The following is an 11,080-nucleotide window of genomic DNA, read 5'->3' on the forward strand; positions in this document are numbered from 1 at the left end:
AAATTTTTTTAGGTGACTGCATAGTAGTTCTCTAATAAAAAAAACATTATCTTTGTTATACGGCATTATGTTATATAATGCCAGCTCTAAACATATTGTAACCCAATACCTTTTGCATATAGCAGTCTAGTTTTCCCAGCACCATTTATTGAAGAGACTGTCTTCTCCCCATTGTATATTGTTGGCTTCTCTGTTGTAAATGGACCATATATGCATGGATTTATTTCTGGGCTCTCTATTCTGTTCCATTGATCTAAGTGTCTGTTTTTATGCCAGTACCATCCTGTTTTGATTGCTGTAGCTTGTAGTATAGTTTGAAATTAAGAAGCATGATGCCCCCACCTTTGTTCTTCTTTCTCAAGATTACTTTGGCTATTCGGGGTCTTTTGTGGTTCCACACAGATTTTAGGATTATTTGTTCTATTTCTGTGAAAAAATGCCATTGGAATTTTGATAGGGATTGCACGGAATCTCAAGGTGGCTTTGGGTAGTATGGCCATATTAACAATATTAATTCTTCTAATCCATGAGCATGGAATATCCTTCCATTTATTTGCACCATCTTCAGTTTCTTTTACCAGTGTCCTATAGTTTTCATGGTACAGGTTTTTCACTGTTGAGGGGAATTCTTGATTTCCCATGCTTCATCCTTGCTTCTTTGCTTCTATATTCTCTCTCTTTCACTGTTAAGAATTCTTTCTCCTTGGCCTTGATTCCTTTTGCAATCCTCTCAGTGGTTGTAAAGAGCTCTCCAAGCAAAGCTATAAACTGCTGAACCAAGATAAAAAGCCTTCTCCTCCTTGCTGAGATCTTATTCATTCATTCACTCATTCATTTGTGCATTCCACAAATAATGGTTGAGCGCCTACTTTATGCCAGGCATGTCCTTGAAATGAGAGGTACAGAGATGAAGAAGACAGTCAGGGTCCCTGCCCTCATGCAGCTTATATTCTCGTGCAGAAAAATAACAAGAGAGGGAGGGAAAAGAAAAGAGAGAAAAGAAAGAAAATCAGAGTTGTAGGCACTGAGAAGGGAATTAAAGGGAGGTGGTGGATGGCGTGACCAGAGGACTCCAGATTGGGTGGTTAGGGAAGATTAAACATCTGAGAATCATCTGAATGTCAAGAAATTATTATGCAAATAGAAAGAGGGGCATTCAGCCAAGCAGGACTATGTGCTCAGGGAATGTAAGATCAGACCAAACAAAACGCAATTAATGGTATAATTTTGTGCCCCCACTAAATACATTTTCAAAAAATCTTATTTCTCTTTTTCGTATATCCATTAAAATGGACTATTCAGAATCAGAGTCAACTGTGGAGAAGTGGAGCTTAGCAGAAAACAGAGACTACTGAAAAATGTTAGCTGCTGAATGGAATGGTCAATTCTGACAGGATTTCTTTCCACAGTAATTTGCCACCCTTCCTAGGCAGGAATCCTGCCTTTTCTTATTCTCAGGGTAGAAAAGAAGAAGAAACCCAAACCTAACCCAAAACATCCCACCTCATCCCAAACAGAAATAACCCCTATTACCCACCAGCTCCAGCCATGAAAGAAGAGATTGCCATCAGGGTATGACGTCATTATATTCCGCTTTAATTGGAGCAAAGGAGCAGAGAAGAGGTGAGGTTTTGAGGAAGAATGCTCAAAGAACTACACCCTTCCTCCTTGATTGTTTAGAGCAGCCTTGCAATTAAATACTAAAAATATACCAGCTATAAATTGTTTGACCAACTCACCAGCTGTGGACTGGACTGTCACTCCCAAATTCATATGTCAAAGTCCCAACCCCCTCATGTGACTGAATTGGAGATGGGGGCCTTCAAGGTGGTGACTGAGGCTACACGAGGTCAGAAGGATGGAGCCCTGATCCGATGGGACTGGTGCCTTTATAAGAAGAGGAAGACATACCAGAGATCTCTCTCTGCCATGTGAGGACCCACTGATAAGGCAGCCATCTGCAAGTCAGGAAGAAGAGCCCTCACCAGGACGGGACCATGCCAGCACCTTGACTGGCATGGTCTTGGACTTCCAGCCTCCAGAACTGTAAGAAAATTAATTTCTGTTGTCTAAGTTGCCCAGTCCATGGCTGCCCAAGCAAACTAAGACATCACCCCACCTCTAGTTGGCACAGAGATGGTGCAGTAAAATGAGTGAAGGATCATGACTCCCCCCCATCCCCAAGTCTAGTGTCGGAAAAATATCCAGTGAGATCACGGTCCCTCAGGATTTAGTGTCAAATAAAAAAAATCTCTATTTTTCATAACTTAGAACTAATATACTGAATAGTATTTAAAGCAAAAGTTTAATAATATTTAAATTTTTATTTTTTTCATTTACAGCAGGCCATTTGAAATGTTTGTTGAGTGAATAAATGAATCTATGAAAATGATACCACTGACCCCATAATAGCTAAGACCTGTACTTTTACATTTTTCCCCCAATATTGAGGTCAGTCTTATGTTGGACCAAGACTGGCTCTGTATCAAGCAGGTGTGTGTCAGCTACACCCTCACCAAAAATGGAGCACAATGTCGGGGTGCAGAATAACTTTATGGGACCCCAGGCACTTTTGCCTTGATGCGCTCCTTCCTCCATGAAAAAATTTTAAATTATATTTTATAATGACATTCTTCTGATTTTAAAAGAAATGAACACGAAAACACTTTTCCGAGCCCGTAAAAGTATCATGCGCCCTGACAGATGTTCCTTCTCTGTCTGGAGTCCAAGTCCTGCTTCCATCACTTTTGGGCTCTATGATTTTGGGGACAATCCCTCAGCATCCTCATCTATAAAAATGAGGTGAATGAAGGTGTAACAATATGGAGAAAAATCTTCCATGTCAGCAAGAAACTTCTTTGATGGGGGGGTACTTTGACAAGAGTCTTGGGATGGGGTGTGCTGGAGGAGTAATGGTTTTGTGAGGGGTGCAGGGTGAGCTGGAGCTGAATACAGAAGAATTTTCCTCTCTACCCACCAGGCCTGGCAGAGGAATTTTGGGGTCAAGGACAGAAATGTCAAAGGAAGAGTCTTAGGAAGAGGCTTGTCTTTGTCTCCTCAGGTCATCTTCAGGAATATCCCCATTTTCCTTTAATGCTTTCTGAGAGTTGAATCTATTTGGGGAGAGTGGAGGGTGCTGAGTTCTGCTCTGAGGTGGGCCTGTGTCTAGAACAGAAGCTCTTAGCCCAGGGCCCAAAAAGCTCTCAGTAAACGCTGCCCTTTGATATTAACAGGCTGAGGCAGGCTTGAAAACATGGTTCTGGCCTCATTTTGCAGCATCAATACTTTGTTTCGCTGATAAACTAACTGGCCCAGATAATCATCCAGGGCAGTGGTTCTCAACTGGGTGATTTTGTCCCTCCACCCCCTTGGGGACAGTTGGCAAAATCTGGAGACAATTTTGGTTGTCACAAGGGGTGGGGGGAGGGTATATTGGCATCTCATGGGTAGAAAGAAGCCAGGGATGCTGCTAAACACCCTGCAATGCCCGGACAACCCCATAACAAAGGATTGTCTGGCCCCAAATGTCCACAGTGCTGAGCCTGAGAAACCCTGATATGGAGCCTTTTCTCTGATGACCACCCAGGAATAAAAATGCAGGGAGCAATCTTTATAGCACACTTATGAGGTCAGCTGACTCTATTATTTAAAAAAAAAAGAAAAGCAAACAATTATATTTATGAGCTTCTTCCTCTCCACTGCCTCAGATGAACTGACATCTAACTAACTTTACTAGTATTGACTCTGCTAAATATGTTTCTTTTATTCTCAGGACTAAAAAGCAAATGTGGGGGCTTCCCTGGTGGCACAGTGGTGGAGAGTCCGTCTGCCAATGCAGGGGACACGGGTTCGTGCCCCGGTCCGGGAAGATCCCACATGCTGTGGAGCGGCTGAGCCCGTGAGCCATGGCCGCTGAGCCTGCGTGTCTGGAGCCTGTGCTCCGCAACGGGAGAGGCCACAACAGTGAGAGGCCCACGTACCGCGAAAAAAAAAAAAAAAAAAAAAGCAAATGTGATTTTCTAGTCCAGTTAACCTGGCAACAGTTAGGCCGTGGAGATGTCCATCTAGAGCTAAGCTACCACTGCCCTCTGCTGGAAAAGTTTGGAACTGCAGCTTCAAGCGCTGAGAACCAGAGATTCTAATTGAACAACGGTCTGGTGCCTGGTGGTCACCCTGGGACTCCCTTTGCTGGCATTCTTGGAACTCCCTTGGCCCCTCCCCTGGTTGGCATCTCAGCCTGGGTTTCCCCTGGAAAGCAGAGCCTGAGCCCCAGGTCTGCATGGAGGTAGTTATTTTGGAAAATGATCCCTGGGAACAGGAGGGAAAGACATCCAAGGGGTTGTGAGATAAGAGAACATGTATATGCTGGTCTCTGTCCCCAGGTCCTGGCACAGGGCTCCTGAGACCCTTGTCATTTCCTGAGTGATAAGCACACCAGGAGCATCTTTTGTCCTAATATTTGCTCCTTGACCGTGGTTCCCTACACAGAGCTCCCAAATCCCTTGGAATTTCCTGGGTGAGAGCAGTGTCTTTCTGTTCTGAGGAGGTGACTCTGGGATCCACTTCAGAAGAGTCTGGGTGGGGACCGGAGGGGAGTGGGGATGGGACAGGTGACACAAGATTGATAAACTATCCACTGAGGACTGTGAAAGCTGGGCCATGAGTACATTGTAGTTTATTACCACATTCTCTCTTTTCCCTGTGTTTGAAATTGTTCATAATAAAAAAACCCTTTTTTGGAAAAACAGCCATTCCAGGCTAGATTCATGGTGGTAGGGAAGGCGGAGGAGGGTGTATGAAGGATGAATGACAGGAGCCTCAGACGTTTCCAAATGCTTTCTTAAAGCATCACCGTGTGCAGACAGTGCATTTCAGGGGCGAGATAAACAGTCCGTCAGGGGACCCGGACACCTTCCTCCAACACCTGCTGGTTCCAAGCTTTTCCAAGGCAGACTTGTCATTCATGGTGAGAACCTGTGGTCTCTGAGAAGTCCTAGTGATTATTTCACCAACAAGTTCTCCATAATTCATTTTTAAAAGAAACAGAATTAAACCTGAAATATGTCTTTAAAAAGAGGTGGGGAGGCACCACGCCAGAAGCTGAGTGGTTCACGCAAGGCTGGCTTGTTGTCTGAGTTCAGTACACAAGCCTCGGGGCGCTGTCAGCCCGTAGGAATATTTCAGTGGGATTACCTGAGCTCTTTGCTGCTGCAAAGACGGATGCTTTCTAAGTGGAACCTCTTCTCACAGTGACCAGGCATGATGCCGAGTAAAATAATGGTCACAAGGAACATCACCAGGCCCCTAATGAGAAGCTGTTGACAGAAAAATTGCTCTAACCTTCATCAAAAAGCCAATAAATGTCAACGAAGGGACTAGAGATGCAGCAGCTCACAAATTCCTTCTCCAGGGGCCACTGGAGGGGAGTTAGGGGACCACGCACTTGCTCAGCCTTTTTCCTGAACGTTGCTAAGGAAACTTCCAGAAAGCTTGGATTGTTTATGAGGCTGCTCACCCTGACAGTCTCGAGGGGATGTCACCAGGAAGGGCACCCCAGCTTCTGGTCAGAACATCCTGCGTTGAGTACCAGGGCTGGCTAGGTCTGTATCTTTTTAGTCATCTAGACCTTGTCTGTGTGATGTCACAGTTTGTAAGGTAACTGGGCGCTGAGATCCCTTCCGGCTTGAAAAGCTAAAGCGTCACGTAGAAGATTCCATCTGCTCATGAATGAGCCAGAATTGATTTTTCCTCTTGGTTCCTTTAATACTTATTTCCCGTGGTGTTCATTTAGCAACCGGTCAGATGGCCCCACTGTAACGTGCCTTCCGTGGCTAAATCTTGTTTCCACTTTTTTGTGAGGGATGGGGGGTGTTCCCTGAGTGACTGATGTGAATCTATCCCTTGACTTAGTTTGGGTTCCCCAAAGGCGGACCCCGAATCCAGGGCCCGTGTGAAGGCGGTTTATCTGGAAGGTCATCCTAGGAAGCACAGGTGAGGGCGTGGGACCAGGTGAGGCAGGAAGGAGAAAAGCAGATGAAGTTTGCGTTAACGAGCAGGTCAGCACTATGGGTGGTGGGCTCAGCCCTGCTGGTCCTGCCTGAGAAGACACAGCCCCGCACCTGAGAGCTTCTCCCTCCGATGGCCAGGGCCCGGGGCTGTTATCCACACACCTCACCTGCTGTGTTGAGGGGTGTCCCTGGAGGCCTTACCTCCCTGCCACTTTGAAGTTTGTGTTGAAGGCTGAGCCCGTTACTGGAGGGCCAGCACCACCGCAGAGGCGGCGACAAAGTGCTTGGGTGCAGGTCTTAGTCTGCTCGCTGTAACAGAACACCTGGAGGACTGGAGGACTTAAAAACAAATGTATTTTCTCCCAGCTCTGGAGGCTGGAAGTCCAAGGTCAAGGTGTGGGCAGGTTTGGTTTCTCCCGAGGCCTCTTTCCTTGGCTTGTGGACAGCCTTTCCTCTGTGCATAAATATCCCTGGTGTCTCTCCTTCTGCTTATAAGGACACTAATCCTTCCAGATTAGGGATCCATCCTTATGACCTCATTTAACCTTACTACCTCCTTATAGGCCCTAGTTCCAGATACAGTCCCATTGGGGGACAGGGGTGGTTCAACATATGAACTTTGTGGGAACACAGCTCATTTCATAACGGGGGAAGCTGTTATCTGTGGAAAGTGCCCACCGCAGCTGCACATGATATGGAGGTGGGTCACGGGGACATGGGGGGCGGTCATCAAGTCTCATCTACGTTAATCCTCCAACCACTTAGGAGCCAGGTATCACTATCATCCCCCTTCTAACCATGAGGAACCTGAGGCTCGAAGAGGTGAGACGACTAGCCCCCACATCACACAGCAAGTCACAGGGCATGGGCACAGAGGCAGCCCAACTACCTGACGCCCATGCATGACAGCTATTTTGTATTTGAGTTTTAACGTGGTCATGACTTATCTACTAGAACAAGTTCCTGGAGGGTCGGAATTGTCTTAAAAAAACCATCGCGTGATGCCTCGCACAGCGCTCTGCAGTTTAGACTCAATAAGTACATGCAGTGATGTTTTAAAATCCTTTCAACTGTTTCTTTTGGACATAGACCCAGGGGGAAAAAAATCCATGCAACTGAAATAAAGGAAATTAAATCTGCTTTCATGGGAACATGGTAACTTGTGTGTGGGGGGTTCACCACTCGGCTGGCAGGAGGACAGGTGTGAGGGGTCCCTGGGGTGGGGGGGCTGGGTGGGGGGAGGGTCACAGTGAGTGACCCTGGCAACTGTCCATCCTCCTTTAGGGACCGGGCGGGGTTGCCGATATGGGACTAGGGCCTTGAAGAAACTTCATGTGTGAAAACTAGACAGACTGACTGGGTAACTTAAGGGATAATTATCAAAGGATCAGAATAATAACTTTGACAGCAGTACCAAATGAGCCAATTTTGGTTTAAATAGGCATATTAACCATTTCAGTAGAGTCTGTCAAGAGCAAATCTATTAGCTGTCTTCTCCCCTTGCCAACCAACCATATATTTTCTCTCTGTTCTATCACCAGAAGTGTAAGCATTTGGAGGCCAAAACATGCTTCAGCTGTGCTTTAAAGAAAGAAAATGGGCTTTTTGGAACCCTGGATCTGATTTCATCCAAAGTAACTCCTGAATACCGACCTACACAGAGACACCATCAACTTCCATGGACCTACAGAGAAAACATGGATTTAATTCACGTTTTGCTGAGCTATTCAACTTTGCAAAACTGATTTAGAAAATGTGGTCTGAGAATTTTAAGAAATTTCTCATGTCTGTGTCACAGGCCTGTACGGGGTGAGGGTGTGTGGGGAAACTGCACCCTGGCTGCATTCAACTGGACCCGGAAAGTCTCATGGGAGATCTACACTGTGCCGGGCAGTGTCCAGGCGCTGAGAAATAAACAACAGGGGACTGATGTGGCCCTGTAGGAATGCACACTCTTGTTTGGGGGCAGGGAGTATGATTCACTAGACTGTGATTTAAAAGAATAATTCAGGGCTTCCCTAGTGGCGCAGTGGTTGAGGGTCTGCCTGCCGATGCAGGGGACACGGGTTCGTGCCCCGGTCCGGGAAGATCCCACATGCTGCGGAGCGGCTGGGCCCATGAGCCATGGCTGCTGAGCCTGCACGTCCGGAGCGTGTGCTCCGCAGCGGGAGAGGCCACAACAGTGAGAGGCCCGCGTACCGCAAAAAAAAAAAAAAAAAATTCAGTGTGCTTCCTGCACAACAGAAGTGTCTACAAAGTGATGGAATGTCGCCGTCACCTCAGAGCCAGTAAGAGGGGCAGCAGGGTGGCCTGGGGTAGAGTCCGTGCTCAGAACCCGACCCCCTGGATTTCAGACCTAGCCCTGCCCCCTACCGGCTGTGTGATGACAGGCAAGTCACTTAGTATCTGTGTTTTAGTTTCTTTTCTGTAGAATGGGGTTCATAAAGCCTAGTGCATAGAGACTTTATGAGGGTTCATGTATTAACATCCAGAAAATGCTTAAACAGTGCCTGGCACAGAGCAATCACTACATCAATCAAAGCATTGATAAGCTTTAAATCACACTCCACTTTGATCAACACATTTTTTTTCCTGTTTCTAGATTCCTAGAAATTTCTAAACGTGGCCAGTACCATCTCAATACAGAGTTAGGTAAGGTAAATATTGAAAACATACAACAGAAAAGGGAAAGATTTCTTAAATCTGTGAACAAATACTTGCAAATTGGGTCAGAGCTGAGACATTCCCGGGCAGGAAAGGCAGCTTGGAAGGAAACATCGTTATGAAAATCAGCGAGGACGTCAGAGGAGCATAAACCCCACAACACTGGACTCACCTGGCCCCCAGCCTTCCCTCCCCCTTTCCTGTGGGACAGCGGCCTCCCCTCCCCCAGGGAGCCAGAGGGGGCCGGGCCCTCCCATCCTGCAGGCCCAGGACGGCCTGCCAGCTTCTCGCGGTGGGGTGGGTGGGGGCTCTGTTTGGGACCTGAAAAATACATTCTGGCCTCCAGAACATGAAAGAAAAACCCTTGCAAGACTGAAATTTCATGTTTATTAACAGTAACAGGTGAGCTTCAATAAAGCTGATTTGAACTCTGGCCTCTTGATGACTGCCAGGAAAGCATAATCATTCATCGGTCAGATATTTTAAAACCATTTAAAAGCTTAGTGCAGAGGGTGTTCAGAGGACGGAGAGAGGAAGGGGGCCCCTAGACAAAATTAGGATGATTGCCGATTTCACTCTCTAGGTGCTTCCCAGCTGGACATTTTAAAAAGGTTCAGGTGTGGCCCCCAGGCTCTGAGGCTCTATGATGGATTTCTCGTTCTCCAATGTAATCAGGTGTTTTCACTGTTCATCACTTCTAGGGAAAGAGGCCCATCTTCTCCTTTTGTAAAAGAGCATTTTCTCTGAGCAAAGCTACCTGTTTCAGGTTTCACAGCAAGTTTCCGTTGCTGTAGAATCTGCAGTGTCAGAACCGGGAGGACACGAGGGTCCCAGAAGGGGACCTGGGCACTGAAAGAGGCTCCGTCACCTGCACCGTCACACAGCTAGATGGTGGCAGTCCTCGGACTTGAACTCGGTGTTCTTCGAGGTTGAAGCTGTGCTTCTCCTGCATCCCCTCGGTAAGCAAAGCTGTGTTGCTTTGGCTCTGCCATTTCTGATTGGTTTCCTTTAACTGCATTGGTTGTCCGTCTCTCCAGGCTGAAACTGTGATCTTTTCGGTACATTGGGAGGACTGCGGTGTGGTGTCAGAGGTACGGGATTCAGAGTCATATAGATGCTGGCTCAACTGTGGCCAATGCCTTAACTCCTCTGAGCCTTGCACATACCAGGGGAGCAGAGAGAGCTCCTTCCGAGGGCTGCCTGGCAAGAGTTTCGGCTCAGTAAATCTCCTGGCAGGCCCCCCATTTGTTGGTGTAAAATTAGTCATTTATTCACGCCATCTGTTTGTTTTTTGGGGGGCTGAGGCCGGCCTTGGGAATGCTGTCTCCCCCAGGCTGTGCAGAATCAAAGGCCCCTTTTGCTGACTTTCTAGCCCCTGAATCTGCTGGTGTGGGATCTTCTGGGCTGAGCTCAGCAAAGCTCCCTGAGCAGTAAATGGTACAGAGGGAAACATGAACACATGAAGCTTTCCAAAAGCAGTCATCTGTGGTGGTGATCAGAAAGTTTTCATTCAATATCCCAGTGGAAGGAAGCAGAGATGCAAATTAATCCCCAATTTGTATTTGCCTTGGGCGTGAATTATATGACACTGGTGTTTGGGTAGCAGATTTTCCTTCTGGATTATTTTCTGCTCCGGTGGTTATTGAGATTTATAGCGAGTCCCTGAGGCACCTCAGCTCACAGGTTGGGAAGCCAGCCCAGAGGCCAGAGGATTTCCTGGTTGGAGGCTATGGTGCTGCTCATACAGAAACTGGAAAGGCAACTTGGTTTTCTTGGAATGTGTGAGAAGGCTTTGCTAACTTTCTCCAAAGCCCGGAGTTTATAACACCCTCTCCTCACCGTGGGATCTATCAACAGCCACACAGCAACTCCCACGGGGGGCAACCCGCAGGGGCCCCACTGGCGGATTATTTTTGAGCAGATCATGACGGCCAGTCCTTCACAGCCTGGGTTGAAATTTCAGACAGTTGTTTATCAGATTCGTAGTAAAACTCCACTGGTGATTTGCCAATAGTCAAATCCCACGTCCTCGGTGCACCGGCAAAGTCCTCCAGGGGGCGCGCTTAGTCCAGCCCTGGGTTCTGGAAAGCTGAGGGGCAGGGGTCAGGTCTTCAGGCCGGCCTCCCTCCAGCCCAGGCTCCCCGACAAGGTGGGCAGCCGGCCGGGGGGTTGGGGGGGAGGGCATCCACGGCTTTATCAGCAGAGTCTGGGACCCTCCCTCTCCCCGGTCTCCACCACCCATCTGTAAGCTGGAGGTGATGGTGGCCCCGCTCTGCTGGATTCTGGTGGTGACTGAATGAGGATGTACAGGGGGTGCTTGTGTGTACTGGGCTCCAGGGACTGGTGGCTCTGATGATCTTTCTTCTTCTGAGGAACATTCTCAGTAACAAACTCCTCCTTTCCAAGAA

The 11,080-nt window shown here is 47.5% G+C and overlaps 1 long non-coding RNA gene across 2 annotated transcripts in view; it reads left to right on the forward strand.

Annotated features, from left to right (window-relative positions):
* The window catches only part of LOC307050164, a 35,770-nt gene extending 28,162 nt beyond the window's left edge, over positions 1 to 7,608 (forward strand). The window contains exon 3 of one of the 2 annotated variants that reach the window (XR_013810783.1): positions 7,550 to 7,608. This is a non-coding gene — a long non-coding RNA (uncharacterized lncRNA). Of the gene's footprint in view, positions 1 to 3,772; positions 4,478 to 7,549 lie in introns of those variants that run through there. The other variant, XR_013810784.1, reaches the window with a different exon arrangement.
* Positions 7,609 to 11,080: the final 3,472 nt, after the last annotated feature.

Source organism: Hyperoodon ampullatus (assembly GCF_949752795.1).
Source record: "Hyperoodon ampullatus genome assembly, chromosome: 3".
NCBI lineage: Eukaryota > Metazoa > Chordata > Mammalia > Artiodactyla > Ziphiidae > Hyperoodon > Hyperoodon ampullatus.